Below are 24,611 nucleotides of genomic sequence, written 5' to 3'. Positions count from 1 at the left end.
TATATAAGGTACTGATAACATCATCTTCTATATGTGACACCACATACTATGTTATCTAAAATATAAATTAATTGAACAACTACAAACAAATATAGATAAATTGAGCAAATGTGATTCTTTATTTAACATAAATGTTTACAAAAGCTTAGGCTTTCAGTATACACTCCAACAACAGCACCACCATTTATGCAAAACACGAACCCAGACTGTGATCGATAATCATCTTGGTCAGTTTGGAAGCTAGCATCACTGTAAACCTTTACAACTAGCTCGTCATCACCTCCATATATCAAGAAATATTCTTTAGTCCTTCTCAAGTACTTAAGAATATTCTTGACCACTATCTAGTGATTTTCACCTGGATCTGACTGGTATTTGCTCATCATGCTCAAAGCATACGAGACATCAGGATGAGTAATAGCATGGCGTACATGATAGATCCTATGGCTAAAGCATAAGGGATCTGATCCATGCGATCTCTCTCCTCTCTAAAAGAGGGACTTTGAGTCTTCGAAAGACTCATACCATGTGACATCGGCAGAAATCCCTTCTTGGAGTTCTGCATGGCAAACTGTAGTAGTACCTTGTCAATATATGTACTCTGACTTAGGTCAAACACTCTCTTAGATCTATCTCTATAGATCTATATGCCTAGAATATGGGCTGCTTCACCTAAGTCCTTCATTGAGAAACAATTCCCTAGCCAAGTCTTTATAGACTGCAGCAAAGGGATGTCGTTCCTAATGACTAGTCTGTCATCCACATACAATACAAGGAAGACAACTGTGCTCCCTACAACCTTCTTATAAACACAAGGTTTATCTTCATTCTTGATGAAACCAAACTGTTTGATCGCATCATCAAATCGAAGATTCCATCTCCGAGAAGCATGCGTTAGTCCATAAATGGATTTATGCAACTTGCATACTCTACCAGTATGCTGTGGATCTACAAAACCCTCAAGTTGTGTCATGTACACATCTTTGAGCAGGTTTCCATTCAGAAACGTGATTTTGACATCCATCTGCCAGATCTCATAATCGTGGTATGCTGCAATAGCAAGCATGATCCGAATGGACTTAAACATCGCGACTGGAGAAAAAGTTTTATCATAGTCAATACCATGAATTTGCTTGAAACCTTTTGCTACCAGACGACCCTTATATATAAGTCCATCCATGTCAGTCTTTCTCTTAAAAACCCACTTACACCCAATGAGTTTTACCCTTTCAGGTGGATCAACCAAAGTCCATACTTGGTTGGTGTACATGGATTCCATTTTGGATCTCATGGCTCTAGCCATTTCTCATAATCTGGTCTCATCACAGCTTCCTGATAGGAGGTACGCTCATCCTCAATGAGCACAACATCATAATGGTCAGATAAGAGAAATGAATATCTCTCAAGCTGACGACGTACCCTATCAGACCTGCGAAGAGGTAGGTCTACTTGAACTGGTTGTTGTTCCTTAACTCCTTATGGAACAACATCATCCACAACACTTTGTGATTCCAGTTCAACTTCCATCGAGGCTTCAGTGCTATGGTTCACATCTTGAACTTCTTCAAGATCGAACGTACTCCCACTAGTTTTTCTAGAAACAAAGTCCCTTTCTAGAAATACCCCAGTCTTTGCCACAACTACCTTGTGTTGACTGGGAATGTAGAAGTAATATCCCTTAGTTTCCTTGGGATATCCAATAAAATAGCATTTATCAGATTTGGGTCCCAGTTTGTCCGAGACTTGACGTCGAACGTAAGCCTTACAATCCCAAATCCTCATAAAAGACACCTGGACATCTCTCTCAATCCATATCCTATATGGTGTCTTTATCATAGCCTTGGATGGAACTCGGTTGAGTATGAAGGTTGTAGTGTCTAGAGCATAGCCCCAAAGAGAAACAGGAAGATCTATGTGACTCATCATAGACCGTACCATATCTAATAGGGTACAATTCCTCCTTTCAGATACACCATTCCACTGTGGTGTTCCAGGAGGAGTGCGCTGGGATAGAATCCCACACTCAGCTAGATAGTCACGAAACTCATGGCTAAGGTATTCTCCACCTCGATCTGATCGAAGTATCTTAATACTCTTACCAAGCTAAGTTTGTACTTCATTCTTGAATACTTTGAACTTTTCAAAGGATTCTGACTTATGTGTCATCAGATACACATAGTCATATCTACTGAAGTCATCAGTAAATGTAATGAAGTACCTATAACCACCCCTGGCAGTGACATTGAAAGGGCCACATACATCACTATGTATAAGTCCTAACAAGTCAGTCGCTCTCTCGCTGTGTCCACTAAAGGGAGTCTTGGTCATCTTGTCTAGTAGGCATGACTCGCATGTCTCATATGATTCAAAATCAAATGAGTCCAGCAAACCATCTTTATGGAGCTGAGATAAGTGTTTGTCATTTATAAGACCTAACCGACAGTGCAGAGATAGGTTTGGTTCATTTCATTTGATTTGAACCTTTTAGTATTTATGTTATAGATGGGGTTCTCTAAGTCTAGAATATAGAGTCCGTTAATTAGAGGTGCACTACAATAGAACATATCATTTAAATAAACTGAACAACATTTGTTTTTTATTATAAATGAAAAACTTTTCTTGTCCAAACAAGAAACTGAAATTATGTTCTTAGTAAGAACAGGCACATAACAATATTCATCTAATTCTAGTACAAGCTCAGAGGGCAGAGATAGATAGTAAGTCCCTACAGCAATAGCAGCAACCCGTGCTCCATTGCCTACTCGTAGGTCTATCTCGCCCTTCGTCAATGCCCTGCAATTTCTCAGCGCCTGTACATTAGTACAAATGTGAGAAGCACATCCGGTATCTAATACCCACGATGAAGAAATAGAGAGATTGACTTCTATAACATGTATACCTGAAGTAGAAATCTTATTTCTCTTCTTCTTAAGATCTTCCAGGTATTCTTTGCAGTTCCTCTTCTAGTGCCCTGTTTGTCCTTGATATAGTTGACTAAGATGTTCAACCATATCAAAAGCAGTCATCAACTCGTGTTGCTTCTGAAGCTCAGAGTTCATGGTTGCGAGCATGAGGCATGACACATCTAATGCGTCATCTTGATGCTTCTTGTAAGCATCTCGGTTAGCTCGCGATGGCAGTGGCAGGAGGTGCCTCTGGAATGGGCATCTCCAGGACGTACAGTTTCCTTTCCTGAGTGAGAACAATTCTCAGGTTCCTGTACCAGTCCAGGAAATTAGCTCCATTGAGCTTGTCCTTGTCAAGGACAGAACGCAGGGAGAAGGTGTTCGTGTTTGACGACATGGCAATCTAAATAGAAAATGCAGAAAATAAATAATCATATTCCACTAATCATTTATTAGGCCTTTAACTAAATGATGCTCCCACTGAATTATAGAACTTTTGTAGAATCAAGTCATGGACATGGTCAAACCACACTTACTAGATCCACATCATACTACGCCTTGAGTTAGCTTTGGCTAAATCACCCAAGACTTTAGTATGATCGGTAGGTAACTAATTACCAATTACATCTCTATGAAACTCTTGTTTATAGGATCAATATCTGCATGTATATTAAAACTTGAGTTAGCTTTGGCTAAATCGCCCAAGAGTTAATATAAATGTGATTTTGACCTATCTACCAACCATTGGAAAATGCCTATAGTTAAACCCGATCCAATTGAGTTTAACTAGTTTTACTCAATCTAATTGAGTTTGTACTCACCCATGCATTGATAGGAGGGACCAAGATTGTCCCTCCGCACCCTACCAAGATAATATGCGTTGCTCTGCTTTGGCAGATTCAACAACAACATGTGATCGAGGAAGTGATGGGTATCACGGCATGATAGGCATTTTGAGTTGACATGATTTAGATCTAATCTAATCGTTAATGTGTATCATATACGTGATTTAAATCTAATCTAATCGTGGTGCATCATATACGCGATTTAGATCGAATCTAATCGTTAAGGCACTAATTAATTACTCTACTCTAGCATGCATCACATATACACACACAAGTAATTAATTAAATTGTGATTAGTCATGGCCCTACTACGATCTTCTCAAGCCAATGAGAAGATCGGATGGTCAACCTAGGGTCAACAGCTTCTCCAAGCTCCTCCCTTTGACCACCATGTGTTGCTCGCACCCTCCTCGTAACTCCTCCTCGAGTGGACCTTCCACCGCTTCAATTTTTGTACATTACAAATTTGAAACTCGAGTTACATTTGAGTCTAAACTATTTACAACAGGAATATAAAATAAAGGAAGGCACGACGCGCAGGTCGCGATCATATACAACACACACAAACACATAAAATGGCACGCAGACCATATTATGAATTACAACACAATTTTTTTTTAATCGAATTGGAGTTTTGGGCCATGACCATCACAAAATTATACATAATTCTAAATTATATTTATAGAGTGACTGATAGATGGTAAAAAAACATCTTAGCATAATTCCCTGCCATAATATTTGTTCCCAAAAATCACTCACACATCGCTACACTGAATTTGTAACCTTGTTATATTTCTCTAATCCTTATCATTCCAACTCTTGCTCAATAAGATTCTCTTAGATTTTCAATGAGTTTAGGATGCTCAATTGGTAAAGGAGATAATTTAACATAGTAATTAATTCAATATTAATGCAAAATACTTAAAAGATTTTGGTGGTTTATAAATTTAGAATTTCATTTTGGTATGAGAATGTAGAGAATTTATTTTTGTCTATTGCTTTATTTAGTTTGAGGTCTTTGAAATTCATGGAGTCATTGTTGCTAGAGACAAAACTATTAAATGAACCTAAATTTATATATAAAAAAAATCCCGAAATAAGCAACAACTTTGTCTCTCATGATTGCCGCTATGATTTTCTTTTTTTGTTTCAAGTGAATGAAGCAGTACTATACATGATCCTATAGTGATAAATTTTATAAACATGTATGTTGTGAATATGTATCGTCATTAATAAAAAGATTACCGATCCTTACAAACCATTGATTAAACATTAGTTAGTTTTGTACGATAATTTAGATAGATAAATTGAGATTGGTTGAAGGTTAGAAAGCTAGAGATCAAGAGATTCAAGAGAAGAGAGATAGTCTTTAAAGAAAAGTTTGAGAGAGAAAAGAGTTGATTTGGAAAGGAAATTCTAGGATATAGGTTTCATTGTGATGCACCTTAATGTAATTAGGGGTGGAACCACCCTTGGCTAGGGTGGGCTCCAGCCCCACTCATTTTTAAAAACTTACAAGTAAAATTTTATTTCAGCCACATCCTCATTTTATTTTAGCTCATATGATCTATAGTAATTTCATTTCAGTCCTTATTTCTCCCTATTTAATTACTAAAAATCTTAATTAAACCTAAATTTTCTCTTATTTACTGCTTCACCTCCCTATGTGTACTACTCTATTTGCCGCACTAGCAGTCGGTACTGCCACCTTCCTTGTACCTCCTCACGTGCATCTAGTCATGACTTGACTAGCACAACCACGATAAATGTAAAATACCATAAAATTAAATAATAAATATTATTAGATGAAAAATCTTATTGGATTTTTCAAGAATTTTTAGAAATTTTTCGGGATTTAAACGGAGTTTGTATGACTCATTTTGAGGGGATGAATCGACGAAGCTAAATGGAGCCTATTTGGAGCACCATTTAGTTGGGAGTTGATTGTTTCAATTAACCTATGATTACCTAGGTTTTAATTATCGATTTTTCCTTTTATTCCTCTCCCGCACGTGATCTTTTGTTGTTCTTCCCGATCTCCTTCCCCGATCCTGACTCTTCTTCCTTCCTCCCTTTCTCTCTTGCGAGCAGACGCCTCGACGGCGACGGAGAGACTTCTTCCACCACGATCTCGTCGTCACGTGTCGTAGGAGGGAAGGCGTCGCCGGATCTCGACGGTACCAACCATCTCCAATGGAGCGATTGCCTCTTCGGTGGTTTCTTGTTCGTGATCGATGGTGGTTCGGCGATTAGGGCATCACGGGGAGTTGCTTCATGTTATTCACAGCCATTCGATCCCCTCTGATTCTCCTTCTCGATCGGTTCACTGGAGTGCATTCCGGATCTCCACCAGCTGAAGTGGATCGCACGACATTACCTGGAGGCGATGAATTGAGGTAATGTAGTGCCGGGGATCTTATAGATTCAAGGATTTGGTTTATAGGTTTCCAATTGCGATGTTTCTCCTGTTTTGGACTAGGGGAAGGTATCGGAATAGCTCATAGATGGAATTCCTCTGGGCAGACAGCTATCCTATGCATTCTTGCAGCTGAGTAAGGTTTCGGTTGAAGATTTAGGAGCTGTTTGAGGTGAGTAAGGTTTCATTTGTTAGGGTTCCAGTGAATTCATTGCTGTACAGTTGCTTCATGGGCTGATTCCTGAAAGAATTTGGTGTAGGACTACCTTGGTAGCTATCAGGCATAGGTTTGTAGGATTGTGAGCTACTAAATTTCTGTCAAAAACCTCACAGTAGGTGATTTCCAGTGAGGTATTTCTGCTATTTTCATTAGTATGTGCTAGATTAGGTGTTTTAATGGGTTGTAGGGTTTTGTTATTCTTGCTTAGATTTATTAGTGGTGAGTAGATGTATTGATTTAATCCATATTGATATTAGATTAGGATTTTTTTGGATTGGAAGAGTTATGGGTTGGATAATTGAAGTATGTTAAAAAGAAGAGGTAACTAATTAAATTGGATTAATTCATGAGGAGATTTGATTAGTGTGATGATTGTGGATTATGTTTGGTTTAGAAAGAGTTGGATTTAAGGATGGACTTATCATTTACTTTGGTTTGGATAATTAGGTGGAATTAAACAAGGTTACCTAATCGATGTAGGATTAGGTTCTGAGTTTAGCTAGTTGTTGAATATATATATATATATATATATATATATATATATATATATATATATATATATATATATATATATATAATGTGATCGCAAGACTTGGATTTGGGACGAGCGTCTCAACGTGGGATTTTCGGATCACGATCGACAGATTTAAGGCGGGTATTTCTTCCTTTGTCTCTACGTAGTTTTTCTTGATCTTAGTGCTGTTAGCTAGAGCCCTAGAGCCAATCATTTGATGATTGTATTTTTTGGACTTGTTGTATCATATTCTATATATATAAATAAAGGCATTTGGTTTTTGGTTGTTATACTTACTTGTATTTGTGCCAAATAAACTAAGTATAATAACGTCCTTGAGTAGAAGGTTCTTACCTATATCAATTGGTTATCTGAACCGATAGTGAGATGATATAGGGAACACTACTCTTAATCATTCCTAGTCGAGTATTAACATTCAGGGACAATGTTAATGCAATAAGACTAGCATGTAGGTCAACTCGATGACTTGATCTCACAAGTCATGGATATGGAGATATAAAGTTGACACATGGGTATGCATTGGAGAATGTATACTGAATTACCCGCCATGAGAAAGTATCATGGATCGTTATATGAGTGTCATATACTTTCTCATGTGGATATTAGTATGACTACTAGTCCTTAGACCTGAAGTCACCATGGTTCTCTACATAAGGAGTTATGTACTTTGGTTTCGTCAAACGTCACCTGTAACTGGGTGGACTATAAAGGCGATTACTGGGTATGTAACAAATTATGCGGAGGGATGTGAGTGATGTAGATGGGATCTATCCCTCCTATATGACGGGAGAGACATCGATATTCTTGATAGAGTGAGACCACGAAGTGCATGGCCATGCCCAAATGAGTCAATATAGGATATTGAGCTTATTTGATTTAGTGAGTCCACTTGGAGTTCAAGATTTAGATTGATTAGAGGATGACACGGCCTATGCCTCACATTGATCAATCTAGATGTCTAGGATAGAAGAACAATGTCATATATTGTGAGGAGTCACAATTAGTAGTCACAAGGTGATGTTGGATCTCAACATTCTTGTAACTTGGGTAGTAATGATGTGTTGCTAGATACCGCTCATTACTTATGCTCCTAATGTAGGTTTAGGGGCATTGCCAACGTTACAAGAACCTATAGGGTCACACACTAAGGGCAATTAGATGGAGACTAGGTTCATTTGATGAACCTAAATGATTAGGTTCATATGATGAACCAAATTGGATTATGAGTAATCCAAAGTAGGTTAATTGAGTTGGACTCAAGTTGGTTCATGTGTTAAGTGAGTCTAATTTGGACTTAGACTCATTTAATTAATTTAATTCAATGAATAGAGATTCATTAAATTAAAATTGGCTTGGACCAATGGTTAGATTAGATCAACCAAGGGATAGAAGTAGTCAAGTTTGACTTGACTTAAGTAGGAAGATGAAGAGTCAAGTTTTTGACTTGACTTTGACTTGACCAATGCCACATCATCAAAGCTTCTTCATTTGGTCAAGTTTGACTTGACCAAATGCCACCTCATGGGAGTTACCAAGAGTTGTGACTCTTGATATTCCATGGGGGTTACAAGTCTTAATGTGGCCGGCCACTTTTTGTGTGGATGAAAGTTTTTATTTTCATTCAAGGCTAATTGATTTCATCTTCTTCCTCTTGCTCACAATTCTTCTCTCCCTCTCCTCCTTCTTGCCGAGACCTTGCTTGAGTGCTAGCACACTCTAAAGGTTTCTTCTCCATCTCTTGCTTGTGTGGATACACATAGAAAAGTGTCTACTTTGACACTTTCGAGATCCGGCGAACCGAGGACAAGCGGGATTGCGAAGGGCTTCGCTACAAAGGTATAAAAAGGTTTATCCTTATGTAGATCTACTGTAGATCAACGTTTAAACTCATACTCGTATTTTTCGAATGTTTTTCTTCGCACGAGATCCAGTGGCTAGGGGGTTTCGGGGTTTCGGGGTTTCCGCGATGCGAAAAAGCGGTTTTCGCGGCCCGAAAAACCCAACAGTGGTATCAGAGGCACGTGCGAAGCAAGTACGAGTTTAGATTCGTATTTTTATGAAAAATTTAGATCTGTAAACTTTTTGTAAATTCATGTTTTTATAATTTTTATGGGTAATTTTCTCGTAGAAGCGAAGCACAAGTGTTTCGGCGCTTGTAGGCTTCCGCTACCGGGAAGATTTTTCTAAAACGGCAAAGTTTCGCCCCAAATTTTTTGGGACAGCGGGCTTAGGTGCTGTTAGATCGCAAAGGAACCCTCACGATGGTTAGATCGCGGGTAGGGGCGCTGCCCCTGGCCCCGCAAGGGGATTCGTTCTGCGATTGCGCCCGAAAACGCTAAACGGGACCGATGGGAAAAATTTACTCATAAAATTGTAAAAATTATAAAAAAAAATTATAGAAAATTATGAAAATATATAATTTTGAATTATATATTAATTTTGTGATAGTCATGGCCCCAAAAGACCTAATGTGATTGTCATTTGTGTTTGCGTGTGCTGTATATCATTCGCGACCTGCGCGTCGTGCCTCTCTTTTATATATTCTTGTTGTAAATTAGATTTAGACTTGAATGTAACTTGAGTTTCAAAATTGTAATGTACAAAATTGGAGCGGTGGAAGGTCCACTCGAGACGGAGTTACGAGGAGGGCGCGTGCAACACAAGGTGGTCAAAAGGAAAGCGCTTAAGAAGCTGTTGACCCTAGGTTGACCATCCGATCTTCTCATTGGCTTGAGAAGATCGTAGTAGGGCCATGACTAAATCACCAAAATTATTTAATTAATTGATTTTGTGTATGGGATGCATAATTTAGTAATTAATTAGTGTCTTACGATTAGATTAGATCTAAATCGTGCACAAGATGCACCCTTACGATTAGATTAGATCTACATCGTGTACAAGATGCACTCTATCGAATAGATTAGATCTATCGTGTATATGATACACATCGACGTTTAGATTAGATCTAAATTACGTCAACTCTAATGCCTACCATGCCGTGATACCTACCACTACCTCGATCGCATGCTGTTGTTGAATCTGCCAAAGCAGAGCAACACATACTATCTTGGTAGGGTACGGAAGGACAATCTTGGTCCCACCTATCAACGCATGGGTGAGTACAACTCAATTAGATTGAGTATTCCTAGTTAACTCGGTTGGATCGAGTATAACTATAGGCATTCTTCCAACGGTTGGAAAGATAGGTCAAAATCACATATATTTTAACTCTCGAGCGTATTAGCCAAAGCTAACTCGAGTTTTAATATAAATGCGGATATTGAACCTATAAACAAGAGTTGCATAGAGATGTAATTGGTAATCGTTACCTACCGATCATACTAAGCCTTGGGCGTATTAGCCAAAGCTAACTCAAGGGTTAGTATGATGTGGATCTTGTCCCACATGAATTATAGAATTCAGTGGGAGCATCATTTAGTTAAAGGCCTAATTAAATGATTAAGAATATGATACTTATTTCTGCATTTATTTCTGTTGTAGAATTGCCATGATGTCGAACACGAACACCTTCTCCCTGCGATCTGTCCTCGAGAAGGACAAGCTCAACGGAGCAAACTTCCTGGACTGGTACAGGAACCTGAGAATAGTTCTCACCCAAGAACGTAAACTGTACGTTCTGGAGCAACCCATTCCGGAGGCTCCTCCTGCCAATGCCCCGCGAGCTGACAAAGATGCTTACAAGAAGCATCAAGATGACGCATTAGATGTGTCCTGTCTAATGCTCGCGACCATGAACTCTGAGCTTCAGAAGCAACATGAGTTAATGGGCGCTTATGATATGGTTGAACATCTTCGTCAGCTGTATCAAGGACAAGCGAGGAATGAGAGATTTGAGATCTCAAGGGCACTGTTTCAGTGCAAGATGTCAGACGGGGCTCCCGTATGCCCATATGTACTCAAAATGATTGGGTACATAGAGAACCTACAAAGGTTGGGGTTCCCTCTTGGCCAAGAGCTGGCTACTGACCTGATCTTGCAATCCTTGCCGGATAGCTACAGTCAGTTCGTTCTAAACTACAATATGAACGAGATTGACAAGCCACTGCCCGAGCTGCTTAGCATGTTAAGAACTGCTGAGCTAAACCTTAAGAAGGCTAAGCCCAACACTGTTCTGATGGTTCAGAAACATAAGGGCAAGGGCAAGCCCAAAGGCAAGGGAAAGTCCCAAGCCAAGGGCAAAGGCAAGGCACTGAAGCCTAAAGGAGGGGTTGCCAAGGATGCTACCTACTTCCACTGCGGTCAGACCGGACATTGGAAGAGGAACTGCAAGGTATACTTGGAGGATCTTAAGAAGAAGCGAAGTGAGACTTCCACTTTAGGTATATATGTTATAGAAGTCAATCTATCTATTTCTACATCATGGGTATTAGATACTGGATGTGCTTCTCACATTTGTACTGATGTGCAGGCGCTGAGAAATAGAAGGGCATTGACAAAGGGCGAGGTGGACCTACGAGTAGGCAATGGAGCACGGGTTGCTGGTGTTGCTGTAGGGACTTACTTTCTATCTCTGCCCTCATGGCTTGTACTAGAGTTAGTCGATTGTTGTTATATGCCTGCATTAACTAAGAACATTATATCAGTTTCTTTTTTGGACTGTTAGAATGTATACTAAAAGCTTAGCTTTTGGTATAAAATATTTATCTAGAAATAAGAATCACATTGGTCAAATGTCTACATTTGTGATAAATGTAGTTGTTCAATTAATTTATATTGTAGATAACATGGTGTGTGGTGTCACACACAGAAGATCATGTTATCAGTACCTTATAAATTATAAATAGTAGCTCACGACCAAGATGGAAAGGAACAAACCATTGGAAGGTCGTAGTGTAATTAGGTATTAGTTTATCTTAACTAAATAATTACAATAGTACACTTAGAGTGTATTGAGTAGGACCATTTGAGGTCGTTCCTTTTATACTGACTTTATGAAGGAACAAAGACCTAAGTTATTATGGAAGTGTGTGCTCTTAATCCTAATATAATAACAACCACATATATTTGATATTTATTTCTTTAATTTATCAATGGGTGAGATTTAGTTCGATAAATCAATAAGCCCGATAAGTTGGGAAATGATATCACTTATAGTGTGTGTTGTTGATTATAGAAGGAAACTGTGTCCTAGTAATCTAGGTTGAGAATGTCCCCAAGAGGAGCTCATAAGGATTGTCATGTTAAACCCTGCAGGTGGACTTAGTCCGACATGACAATGAAGTTGAGTGGTACTACTCTTGGAGCTATATATTAATTAAGTGAGTTGTCAGTAACTTACTTAATTAGTGGACATTTGTTATCTTAAACACAGGGAGACTAACACACTCATAATAAGGAGCCCAAAATGTAATTTGGGATTGGTGCGGTAGATCAATAATAGTTCTCTAGTGGAATGAATTATTATTGATAAAATTAAGTTGTGTGTTCGGGGCGAGCACGGGATGCTTAATTTTATCGGGAGACCAAAACCAATTCCTCCTCTTGGTCCCTATCGTAGCCTCTAGTATATAGAGATTTATACCCACCGCATACCCACCTTCTTACCCATCCAATGGGGCCGACCAAGCTAGCTTAGGGCCGGCCAAGACCAAGTGGATGAGCCATGTAGGTGGTCGGCCAAAGGTTGGGTCCCAAGCTTAGGTGGTCGGCCACTAGAATATTAAAAAGGATTTTTATTAAAATTATTTCTTATGTGGATATCATGATTTTAAAAGAGAGTTTAAAAATTAAAAATTTTCTTTTATAGCTTTCTACAAAAGATTAAGAGAAGAGATTAATCTTTTTCCTTATTTGTAGTTTAAAAGGATAGTTTTAATTTTTGGTAAAAACTTTCCTTATTTGTAAATCATCTACATGTTTAAAAGAGAGTTTAAAATTTGAAATCTTTCCTTATTTGTCGATTAAAGGAGGATTTTAAATTTTAAGAAAACTTTCCTTTTTAACCATGTTCATGATTTAAAAGAAAGTTTAAAAATTAATAATTCTCTTTTATTAGTTTCTACAAAAGATTAAGAAAAGACTTGATATCTTTCCTTATTTGTAGATTAAAAGAGATTTTAATTTTTAGAGATAACTTTCTTTTTATCCACATGTTTAAAAGAAAGATTTTAATTTATTAAATTTCCTTTTTATAAACCAATCATGAAGGGATTAAATTATTGGAGAAATTTTTATAAATTTCCGGAAACAAATTAGGAAGTTTTAATTCTTGTTTTAATTAAAACTTTCCTTGATTTGGGGCTTGAGGTGGCCGGCCATTGTATTTGAAAAAGAAAATTATTTTTAATTAAATAATTTTTATTTTCAATGGAAAAAGAATTAAGGAAATTTTTATTAAATTTTCCGTATTTGTCAAGACTAAGGATTATAAAAGAGGGGGTAGAGGAGGCTTCAAGGTGAACGACTCTATTCTATTTTTTCTTCCTCTTTTCCTTGGTGGTGTGGCCGACCCTTCCTTCTTCTTTTCTTCTTCTCTTTGTGGCCGAACCTCTTCATGCTTATGGAGTTTTAATTGGTGGCCGGATCTAGCTTGAGGAAGAAGGAGAGAAAGCCTACATCCCTTGGAGCTTGGTTGGTGGAAAAGATCTTCATCTTTTGGAAGCTTTGTGCTTGGCCGAAATTTGAAGAAAGGAGAAGGTGCTTTGGTGGTTTCTCATCTCGGAAGATCGTTGCTCACACAACGCCCGAGGTTAGAAGAGGAATAAGGTAGAAGATCAAGAGGTTTTTCTAAAAGGTATAACTAGTATTTTTTCTTTCCGCATCATACTAGTTATTTTTGGAAATAATACTAAATACAAGAGGCATACGATTCTAGAGTTTCGAATTTGTTTTCGATATAGTGTTCTTTTGTTTTTCTTTTCCTTGTGATTTGATTGTTCTTTTCGGTTAACCTAAAGTTATTTTAGGAAATTAAATATTAGCTTTCCATAAAAGGTTTTTTCTAGTTGGTGGTGGTTGCTCCCATATCCAAGAAGGTCATGTGCCTCGCCACGTCAGTACTGGGAACCAATTATGGAAATTAATATTTAATGGAATTAATAACTTAAGGTGACTTGGGTCAAACGTGTTAAGTTCCGCAGGAGATCCAAGTCAAAACCTAAAAGAACAAATAGATTAAGTTTTGGATCAAACGTGTTAAGTTCCACAGGCGATCCAAAATTTAATTTAAAAGAACACATGGTAGCTAGGAAAAAGTTCAGACCTTTGTACAAAATTTTTGTACAGTGGAACCTCTAGGTTTTCCGAGTAGCAACCAACATGGACAAGAAAGGTTTCTCGTTTACAATAAAGAACAAATGTTGTTCCGTCTTTTTAAACGATATGTTCTATTGTAGTGCACATCTGATAAACGGACTCTATATTCTAGACCTTGAGAGCCCTATCTATAACATAAATACCAAGAGGTTCAAGTCAAATGACATGAACCAAACCTACCTCTGGCACTGTCGCTTAGGTCATATAAATGACAAGCGCTTATCCCAACTCCATAAGGATGGTTTGCTGGACTCATTTGATTTAGAATCATATGAGATATGCGAGTCATGCCTACGAGGCAAGATGACCAAGACTCCCTTTAATGGGCACAGCGAGAGAGCGACTGATTTGTTAGGACTCATACATAGTGATGTGTGTGACCCTTTCAATGTCGCTGCTAGAGGCGGTTATAGGTACTTCATCACATTTACTGATGACTTCAGTAGATATGGTTATGTGTATTTGATGACACATAAGTCTGAATCCTTTGAAAAGTTCAAAGAATTCAAGAATGAAGTACAAAACTAGCTTGGCAAGAGTATTAAGATACTTCGATCCGATCGAGGTGGAGAATACCTTAGCCATGAGTTTCGTGACTACCTAGCTGAGTGTGGGATTCTATCCCAACTCACTCCTCCTGGAACACCACAGTGGAATGGTGTATCCGAAAGGAGGAATCGTACCCTATTAGATATGGTGCGATCTATGATGAGTCACACAGATCTTCCGACATACCTTTGGGGTTATGCTCTAGACACAGTAACTTTTATACTCAACCGAGTTCCATCCAAGGCCGTGATAAAGACACCATATAGGATATGGACTGGGCGAGATGCCCAGGTGTCTTTCATGAGGATTTGGGGCTGTGAGGCTTACGTTCGACGTCAAGTCACAGACAAATTAGGACCCAAATCCGACAAGTGCTATTTTATTAGATATCCCAAGGAAACTAAGGGATATTACTTCTACATTCCCAGTCAGCACAAGGTAGTTGTGGCAAAGACTGGGGTCTTTCTAGAAAGGGACTTTGTTTCTAGAAAGACTAGTGGGAGCGCGTTCGATCTTGAAGAAGTTCAAGATGCGAACAATAGCACTGATGCCTCGATGGAAGTTGAACTGGAACCACAAAGTGTTGTGGATGATGTTATTCCACAAAGAGTTGAGGAACAACAACCAGTTCATGTAGACATACCTCTTCGCAGGTCTGATAGGGTACGTCGTCAGCCTGAGAGATACTCATTTCTCTTATCTGACCATGATGACGTTGTGCTCATAGAGGATGAGCCTACCACCTATCAGGAAGCTGTGATGAGACCAGATTCCGAGAAATGGCTAGAAGCCATGAGATCCGAAATGGAATCCATATACACCAACCAAGTATGGACTTTGGTTGATCCACCTTAAGGGGTAAAACACATTGGGTGTAAGTGGGTCTTTAAGAGAACGACTGACATGGATGGACTTATCTATAAGGGTCGCTTGGTAGCTAAAGGTTTCAAGCAGATTCATGGTATTGACTATGATGAAACCTTTTCTCCAGTAGCGATGTTTAAGTCCATTCGGATCATGCTTGCTATTACAGCCTACCATGACTATGAGATATGGCAAATGGATGTCAAAACCGCGTTTCTGAATGGAAACCTACTCGAGAATGTGTACATGACACAACCTGAGGGTTTTGTAGATCCACAGCATACTAGCAGAGTATGCAAGCTGCATAGGTCCATTTATGGACTAAAGCAAGCTTCTCGGAGCTGGAATCTTCGATTCGATGATGCAATCAAATAGTTTGGTTTCATCAAGAACGAAGATGAGCCTTGTGTCTACAAAAAGGTTGTAGGGGATATAGTTGTCTTCCTCATATTGTATGTGGATGACATATTACTCATTGGGAAGGACATCCCTATGCTTCAGTCTGTCAAGACCTGGCTAGGGAGTTGCTTCTTAATGAAGGACTTAGGTGAGGCATCCCGCATTCTAGGGATTCAGATCTATAGAGATAGATCTAAGAGATTGCTTGGCCTAAGTCAGAGTACATACATTGACAAGGTATTCCTACGGTTTGCCATGTAGAACTCCAAGAAGGGATTTCTGCCGATGTCACATGGCGTGAGTCTTTCGAAGACTCAAGGTCCCTCTTCTAGAGAGGAGAGAGACCGCATGGATCAGATCCCTTATGCCTCAGCCATAGGATCGATCATGTACGCCATGCTATGTACTCGACCTGATGTCTCGTATGCTTTGAGCATGATGAGCAGATACCAGTCAGATCTAGGTGAAAGTCACTGGATAGCGCTCAAGAATATTCTTAAGTACTTAAGAAGGACTGAAAATATTTCTTGATATATGGAGGCGATGATGAGCTAGCTGTAAAGGGTTACAGTGATGCTAGCTTCCAGACCGACCAGGATGACTATAGATCGCAGTCGGGGTTCGTATTTTGCATTAATGGTGGTGCTGTCAGCTGGAAGAGTTCGAAGCAGGATACAGTAGCTGATTCTATAACAGAAGCCGAGTACATTGCTGCATCAGAGGCAGCAAAGGAGGCAGTTTGGATCCGCAAGTTCATCACTGAACTTGGGGTGGTTCCTAGCATTGCTGACCCTATTGAGCTCTATTGTGACAACAATGGAGCTATAGCATAGGCGAATGAACCTCGCTCACACCAGCGGACCAAACACATACTACGGCGCTTCCATCTCATTCGAGAGATCATCGAGAGAGGAGATGTGAAGATTTGCAGAGTACCTACAGAGGCTAACATCGTAGATCCCTTGACTAAGGCTTTGGCACAGAGGAAGCATGATGGTCACACTAGGTCATTGGGGCTTAGAGCCTACACTGATTGGCACTAGTGCTAGTAGGAGATTGTTAGCTAGAGCCCTAGAGCCAATCATTTGATGATTGTATTTTTTGGACTTGTTGTATCATATTCTATATATATAAATAAAGGCAATTGGTTTTTGGTTGTTATACTTACTTGTATTAGTTCCAAATAAACTAAGTATAATAACGTCCTTGAGTAGAAGGTTCTTACCTATATCAATTGGTTAGCTGAACCGATAGTGAGATGATATAGGGAACACTACTCTTAATCATTCCTAGTCGAGTATTAACATTCAGGGACAATGTTAATGCAATAAGACTAGCATGTAGGTCAACTCGATGACTTGATCTCACAAGTCATGGATATGGAGATATAAAGTTGACACATGGGTATGCATTAGAGAATGTATACTGAATGACCCGCCATGATAAAGTATCATGGATTGTTATATGAGTGTCATATACTTTCTCATGTGGCTATTAGTATGACTATTAGTCCTTAGACCTGAAGTCACCATGGTTCCCTACATAAGGAGTTATGTACTTTGGTTTCGTCAAACGTCACCCGTAACTGGGTGGACTATAAAGGCGATTACTGGGTATGTAACAAATTATGCGGAGGGATGTGAGTGATGTAGATGGGATCTATCCCTCCTATATGACGGGAGAGACATCGATATTCTTGATAGAGTGAGACCACGAAGTGCATGGCCATGCCCAAATGAGTCAATATAGGATATTGAGCTCATTTGATTTAGTGAGTCCACTTGGAGGTCAAGATTTAGATTGATTAGAGGATGACACGGTCTATGCCTCACATTGATCAATCTAGATGTCTAGGATAGAAGGACAATGTCATATATTGTGAGGAGTCACAATTAGTAGTCACAAGGTGATGTTGGATCTCAACATTCTTGTAACTTGGGTAGTAATGATGTGTTGCTAGATACCGCTCATTACTTATGCTCCTAATGTAGGTTTAGGGGCATTGCCAACGTTACAAGAACCTATAGGGCCAAACACTAAGGGCAATTAGATGGAGACTAGGTTCATTTGATGAACCTAAATGATTAGGTTCATATGATGAACCAAATTAGATTAAGAGTAATCCAAAGTAGGTTAATTGAGTTGGACTCAAGTTGGTTCATGTGTTAAGTGAGTCTAATTTGGACTTAGACTCATTTAATTAATTTAATTCAATGAATAGAGATTCATTAAATTAAAATTGGCTTGGACCAATGGTTAGATTAGATCAACCAAGGGATAGAAGTAGTCAAGTTTGACTTGACTTAAGTAGGAAGATGAAGAGTCAAGTTTTTGACTTGACTTTGACTTGACCAATGCCACATCATCAAGGCTTCTTCTTTTGGTCAAGTTTGACTTGACCAAATGCCACCTCATGGGAGTTATCAAGAGTTGTGACTCTTGATATTCCATGGTGGTTACAAGTCTTAATGTGGCTGGCCACTTTTTGTGTGGATGAAAGTTTTTATTTTCATTCAAGGCTAATTGATTTCATCTTCTTCCTCTTGCTCACAATTCTTCTCTCCCTCTCCTCCTTCTTGCCGAGACCTTGCTTGAGTGCTAGCACACTCTAAAGGTTTCTTCTTCATCTCTTGCTTGTGTGGATACACATAGAGAAGTGTCTACTTTGACACTTTCGAGATCCGGCGAACCGAGGACAAGCGGGATTGCGAAGGGCTTCGCTACAAAGGTATAAAAAGGTTTATCCTTATGTAGATCTACTATAGATCAACGTTTAAACTCGTACTCATATTTTTCGAATGTTTTTCTTCGCACGAGATCCAGTGGCTAGGGGGTTTCGGGGTTTTCGCGACGCTAAAAAGCGGTTTTCGCGGCCCGAAAAACCCAACAAGTGCATGGTTATTATGTGATGGTTTAGGCTGCTTTACCTTATATCGTGTTCGTTTGTTGCTTTCCTGCTTGATACTTATGCTTGACCCTTGTGATGATCTATTTAATTCTTATAAAGTCTGTACTTTGGTTATCTATACTCTGTGGTATTTTTACATGCAGAGTATGTATAGTAGGGGATATTTCGTTGTCAGTGTTCATATGATGAATGTCCATTTGTATGTCGTGTATACATTTTTCTTGTATGATGATTTGAGGAGTTGTGTTGATTGTATATTTGTTGTATATACACATGTCTGATGTGTTTTACTGGAAGATACATGTTGATTGTACTTATGTTCTGTGTACATGTGTCTAGGGGGATTATTAGAGATTCTTGGTTGATTATGCATGTGTAATTTTGTATATCTGTTTGGTGGGATATATGGAGGTATCATGGTGATTATACTCATGTTGTGGGTGATGTGCGTAGATTTTATATACTTTTATGCATGTTTTGACGCACATTTACATACTTTGAGCTTGCTTGATCTATGCATTTTTATACTTCCAGCTTTTCTTTTACCATATTTACTCTTTTTGTTCAGAGATCTGCTTTTTGCGCATTTTTTGTACACAGGAGTCGAATTTGGTGAATATTCTACATTCTTGGACAAACTTATGAGCTAAGCATTGGAGAAAGCACTTGGCTGTGTGCCACACACGACCCTGCCTGGGTGGAGTGCTCTGGCCGTGTGGTCAACCAGGAGGAACAGACAAGGAACTTGGCCTGGCCGTGTGAACCTCACACGGCCGTGCCAAGTCTTGAAGCAAATCAGAGTTCAATCCTTACATGGCCGTGTGGATCTACATGGGCGTGTAAGGTTTCCAGAGACCAAGAAGGCCCTGGCCGTGTGTATCACACGGCCGTGCAGGGTTCCCAGCGCTTAAAAGTGTTCTGACCGTGTGCACCACACGGCCGTGCTAGGTTTCCAGAAGCTGGGGCAGTCCAGGCCGTGTGGATCTACACGACCGTGCTTGGAGGTCTTGATGGGAGTTGTCCACGGTCGTGTACACCACACGGCCGTGTATGGATGGCAGAGAGGGGAAAGGCTCTGGTCATGTGAACCTCACACGGCCATGCCTTGGGGTCGTGTGGCGCCCAAAAGCCCCCCTCTATTTAAAGCCTCTTTGAAGATTTGAAAGGGGATCTTCTCCCCTTTGGGAGAAAGGAAGATTTGGTGAATTCCTCCCATTCTTGGGAGGATTTTTGGGCAATCTAAAGGGAGATCTTGGCGAATTCGACTCCGGAAACGAGGATTGGATCCGAAGATGGAGCTATATTGTAGATAAGTTTTCTTTCTTTCCTCTTCTTGGATTGGCATTGAAGAATGCTTGTAATCTTCTTATCTTTGGTTTTCTTTCTTGGTTTTATGGAGTAGATCTTTTTGTTCTAGGATGAAGGGAGTATTTGTGTGATAAATTGATGTAAACTCTTGTGGATTTGTCATTTCTTTGTTTCTATGATGTTGCCTAGTTTGTATCAATTGGATCTTGAATGATTAATTGTGATTAGGGCTTAATTCTCATTCTTGATTGATTGTTTGGATATTTTATAGACTTTGTAGAGATTAACTCTCACTCGATTTTCCGAGGGATCCACGTGACAGGTGCAAGCCCGTGTAAGGACGTTTAAGAGATAACCTTGAAGGGGAAATGAGAATATTCAAGAGGGTAGGATAGATTTTATGATTCAATCCTTGTATCTTTATGGGTTAAGAAGCTATGAATTTCCACGTTGATATCCGAGGGAAGCATAGTAATAGGTGCAATCCTGTGTAAGGACAACACAGGTTCATATCTAATTGATCACATTTAGGTACATTTTTCAGTCCTAAGCCGGTTATCTATTGCAAGAGAGAACCGGCAACCTTCTACAAATATTAGACAATTGAGAAATAAGAATTGGTAAACCATATACATTCAAGAGATCTTACAAAGAAATCAAAACTCCTAGAACCTCCCTTTATCATAACTCAAACCCCAAACTCTTGTTTGTTAATCTTTCATTTTAGATTTGTTTTTCATCCTTAGCATTTGAAACCAATTGATTAGTTGTTTAGCTAATTCGCTTTGAGATATTTCTAGTGCTTATTCCAGTCCCTGTGGATACGATAATCTTTTATATTACTTGCGACATTTTCATACACTTGCAGAGAGCGAACAAGTTTTTAGCGCTGTTGCCGGGGATTGCGCTATAACATTAGGAATTATCAATTGAGTTAGACTAGACATAACTTTTCTTTTCATTTACATAGTTGTAACTAATTGTTAGAATTCTGTTTTTATAAGTTTTTCATTTCTTGTATAACATTCTTGTCAATTTCTTTCTATTGTGATTCTAATTCTACATTTTTTATTCTAACATTCTAGTATAGCTTTTCTCTGTTTTTCTTTTTCTTTAAATTTTCCTTTGCTTTTCTTTTGTAAACATATCTTGTTAGTTGATTAGCATATGAATTATTCTAGACATTTTTCTTTTTCCTTTTATCTTTTCTTTCTTGTTTTCATTATGCACTTTCTTTCTTGCAATTTAAATTTTGCATTTTCTTTCTTGTTTTTCATATTGCATTTTATTTCTTGTCTTTGATTTTTTCTTGAATATCCATGAGCACTAACATGTCAAGCAGGCCCATGAGAAATTTTTCTATACCCTTTTCTGCAAGATTTTTATCTCCCATTGTGCAACCTCAAATTGAAGCAGAAAGTTTCCAACTAGACCCAGAGATTATTTTCATGATACAAGGTCATAAATTTGGAGGAGATGTATCAGAAAGTCCTTATTTGCATCTTGAAACATTTTTAGAGATTTGTGATTTGGTGAAATGTGAAGGAGTATAGCAGATGCAGTTCGATTGATGGTATTTCCTTTCAGTATCAAGGATAAAGCAAGAACTTGGCTATATTCTCTCTGTCCTCAAAGCATCACAAGTTGGGAACAATTGGAGAAGCAATTTCTGAATCATTTTTTCCCTCCAAGTAGAACAGTGTATATGAGGAATTGCATAACAAATTTTGCTCAGGCATATGGAGAATCATTATTTGAAGCATGGGATAGATTCAAGAGTCTTCAAAGACAGTGCCCTCATCATGGTTTTGAAAAATGATTGATTTTGCACATATTCTATGGAGAAATTTCTTTCTCAGATAACAGTTTATTGGATTCATCAGCTGGAGGTTCTTTTATGGACAAAAAGTGTAGATGAAGCTTATTCATTAATTGATCAAGTGACATTGAACCTCCATGAATGGTCGAACAAAAGTTGGATGGAATTTCCCTTAGATATTCAAGAAGTGCAAGCCATAAATGTAAGAGAGCTTGTCAAACAAAATGAAGTTCAACCACCTAAAAATGTTGAAATTCACAAGTCACAGAGTGAGGAGTTCAAACATTTGGGGGCAAAGCTTGATAGTATTGTTTCAAAATGGTTTAAAGAAGATCCCCCTCCTACACAGTCAAGATCTAATGAAAAGTGTGATGATGTTGGGTTGAGAAGTGGCAAAAATCATGAAAAACTTCTAAAGAATGACATGTTTAGAATTGAGGATAAGAATAATAGAAGATCACAAGAACTCAGTTCCATTTCTCTAGGAAGTTCCCAAATACCACAAGTACCTTTCCCTCAATGATTGATCATACCAACACTAGATAAGCAAGTTGAATCTCCTCCACAAGCTAAAAGGGAATATGGGAAATTAGAAGTACCTTTCCCAAGACCTTTACTAAGGGTTCCTTTTCCACAAAGGTTAGTGGGGGTCAATGAGAACTATGACTTTAAAAAATTCTGTGACACTAGTAAGGTTGAGTGCAGATTTTTGAATTTGTATAAAGATGAAGACTCTTCAGATGAGGATTGTGAAGATAATGCAGTGGTAAATAAGTTTTCAGATCTATCTCCAAATTTTATAGGATGTTATAGTGACATTGAACTTTCAGATGATAAATGTGATGTGATAGATCAACTTAAAACTGCAAGTGAAGTTATTGATCCTCTTGTTATTGATTCTCCTATTGAGGACATAGATGTTGGTTTATTTTTTGATGTATGTGTTGATGATGATGATATGGAAGAATGTGTAGGGAGCTGTGTTATGGAAGCAACATCTCAAGGATCACCACCTTTGTCAACACAACCCTTAGAGGTTTTAAGAATTGATCATGTTGTGGAACAATGTGTAGGGACTTATGCAGAGCTAGCAGAGTCTCAAGAATCACCATCATTGATATCATCAACACCTGAGCTAGAGCCAGAATCATCATTTGATTCAGAGGAAGTCGCATCTAAATGTTTAGAAATTTCAGGTATTTCTCAGCAAAGTAAGGTTAGTATTTCTTGTGATCTTTTGGGAAACTTTATGGAGGTACCTATAATTGACTTTGTTGGATGTGATTCAGTTTTTATTACTTATTCATCTTATCTTGATATGGTTCTAGCTCTATACTATATAACATGCTTGTGGGAGATTTGTTTTTCTCTTAGATGTGCAGATTTCACATGGGCCAATAATTGAAAGTTCAATCTGAACCGTCTTCGATCACCTGAAAAAATTTCCAAGAAGACGAAGATGGAGAGAGTGATACTTAAATTTTTAACTCCTTTATTGAAAGCTCCCTCCATAATAAGAACCCTTGGTAAGAAGGTTCTAAAATATCTTACCCCTCCAAGAGCAAAATTTAGATGAATCTAATGAGGTGGTCGAGCTAATGACCTTAAATAAGCGCTTCTTGGGAGGCAACCCAAGTTCATTTTCCTTATTTTCTTTTATGTCTTTAGTTCTTTCTTTATAATAAACATGTTTCCTCTACTTAATTTTTCTTGTCTATCTTATTTTTTATAGAATTCAAAGTTGTGGAGGAATGTGAGCATTGGATAGAGGAGTATTTTTAAAACATGAATGTCAACCATTTGGAGCTCATCACTTGGTAACTTCTCTAAATTTCATAAATCTTCTCCACATTGTTTTTAGTTTTCATTGGGACAATGAAAAGTTGAAGTCTGGGGGGATGCATTTGATTTAGTTTAGTTTTTGCATAATAATTTTTTTTGTTTTTTTTTGCTAGTTGCATCATTCATCATATCATGATTGTTTTTTCCTTAATGTAAAATACTAGCACGTTTATTATCTAGATTCATGATGTTGTAAATGATGCTAGTAGTAAGCTTTATGTACTTCTTTTCTCTATCTTGGGTAGCATGAAATAAGCTAAGAATCATATGGAGATGAGTTTTAGTTTTGGCTTGACCTTAAGAATCTTACTTTCACTACACTTTGACTTGATGCTTGAATGGTTGATATCATTGAAATAGTCATGATTCATCTTGTTTGCTTAGTAGTTAGTTTCCATGATGATTTTTCAAACTTCATTTTGGTTACTGGATGAGGCTCAACTCATGAAAGCTCATTTGGAAAAATCAGAATATCCCAACATTTGTGCTAAAAGTATACTTGTGAAATAAGATTTGCCCAATGCAAATACTTATGAAAAAAAATTGAAAAAGAAAAGCAAAGAAAAAAAAAGGGATATAAAAAACAGTTGTCGTGAGTGGAATCTAGCAAGTCACCCCTTTGAGACCGCGTTAGGTTACTGGGGAAATGATTGCTTAGCTTCTCTTGAAATTGAGCACACCTTTGAGACCTTGGGTTGGTTGAGAATATGAACCAAGTGAGTGGC

General features: G+C 38.3%; 1 non-coding gene across 1 annotated transcript; it reads right to left on the bottom strand.

The window, feature by feature from the left end:
• Positions 1-21,928: 21,928 nt before the first annotated feature.
• Positions 21,929-22,034, bottom strand: LOC122022012. The gene has a single exon (XR_006122762.1). It is a non-coding gene; the product is annotated as a small nucleolar RNA R71 (small nucleolar RNA).
• Positions 22,035-24,611: the final 2,577 nt, after the last annotated feature.

The sequence above is a fragment of the Zingiber officinale genome, chromosome 9A (genome assembly GCF_018446385.1).
Source record: "Zingiber officinale cultivar Zhangliang chromosome 9A, Zo_v1.1, whole genome shotgun sequence".
In the NCBI taxonomy this organism is placed as follows: Eukaryota; Viridiplantae; Streptophyta; class Magnoliopsida; order Zingiberales; family Zingiberaceae; genus Zingiber; species Zingiber officinale.
The sequence above is the reverse complement of the archived record's forward strand: the minus strand, read 5'-3'. Positions and strand labels throughout refer to the sequence as shown.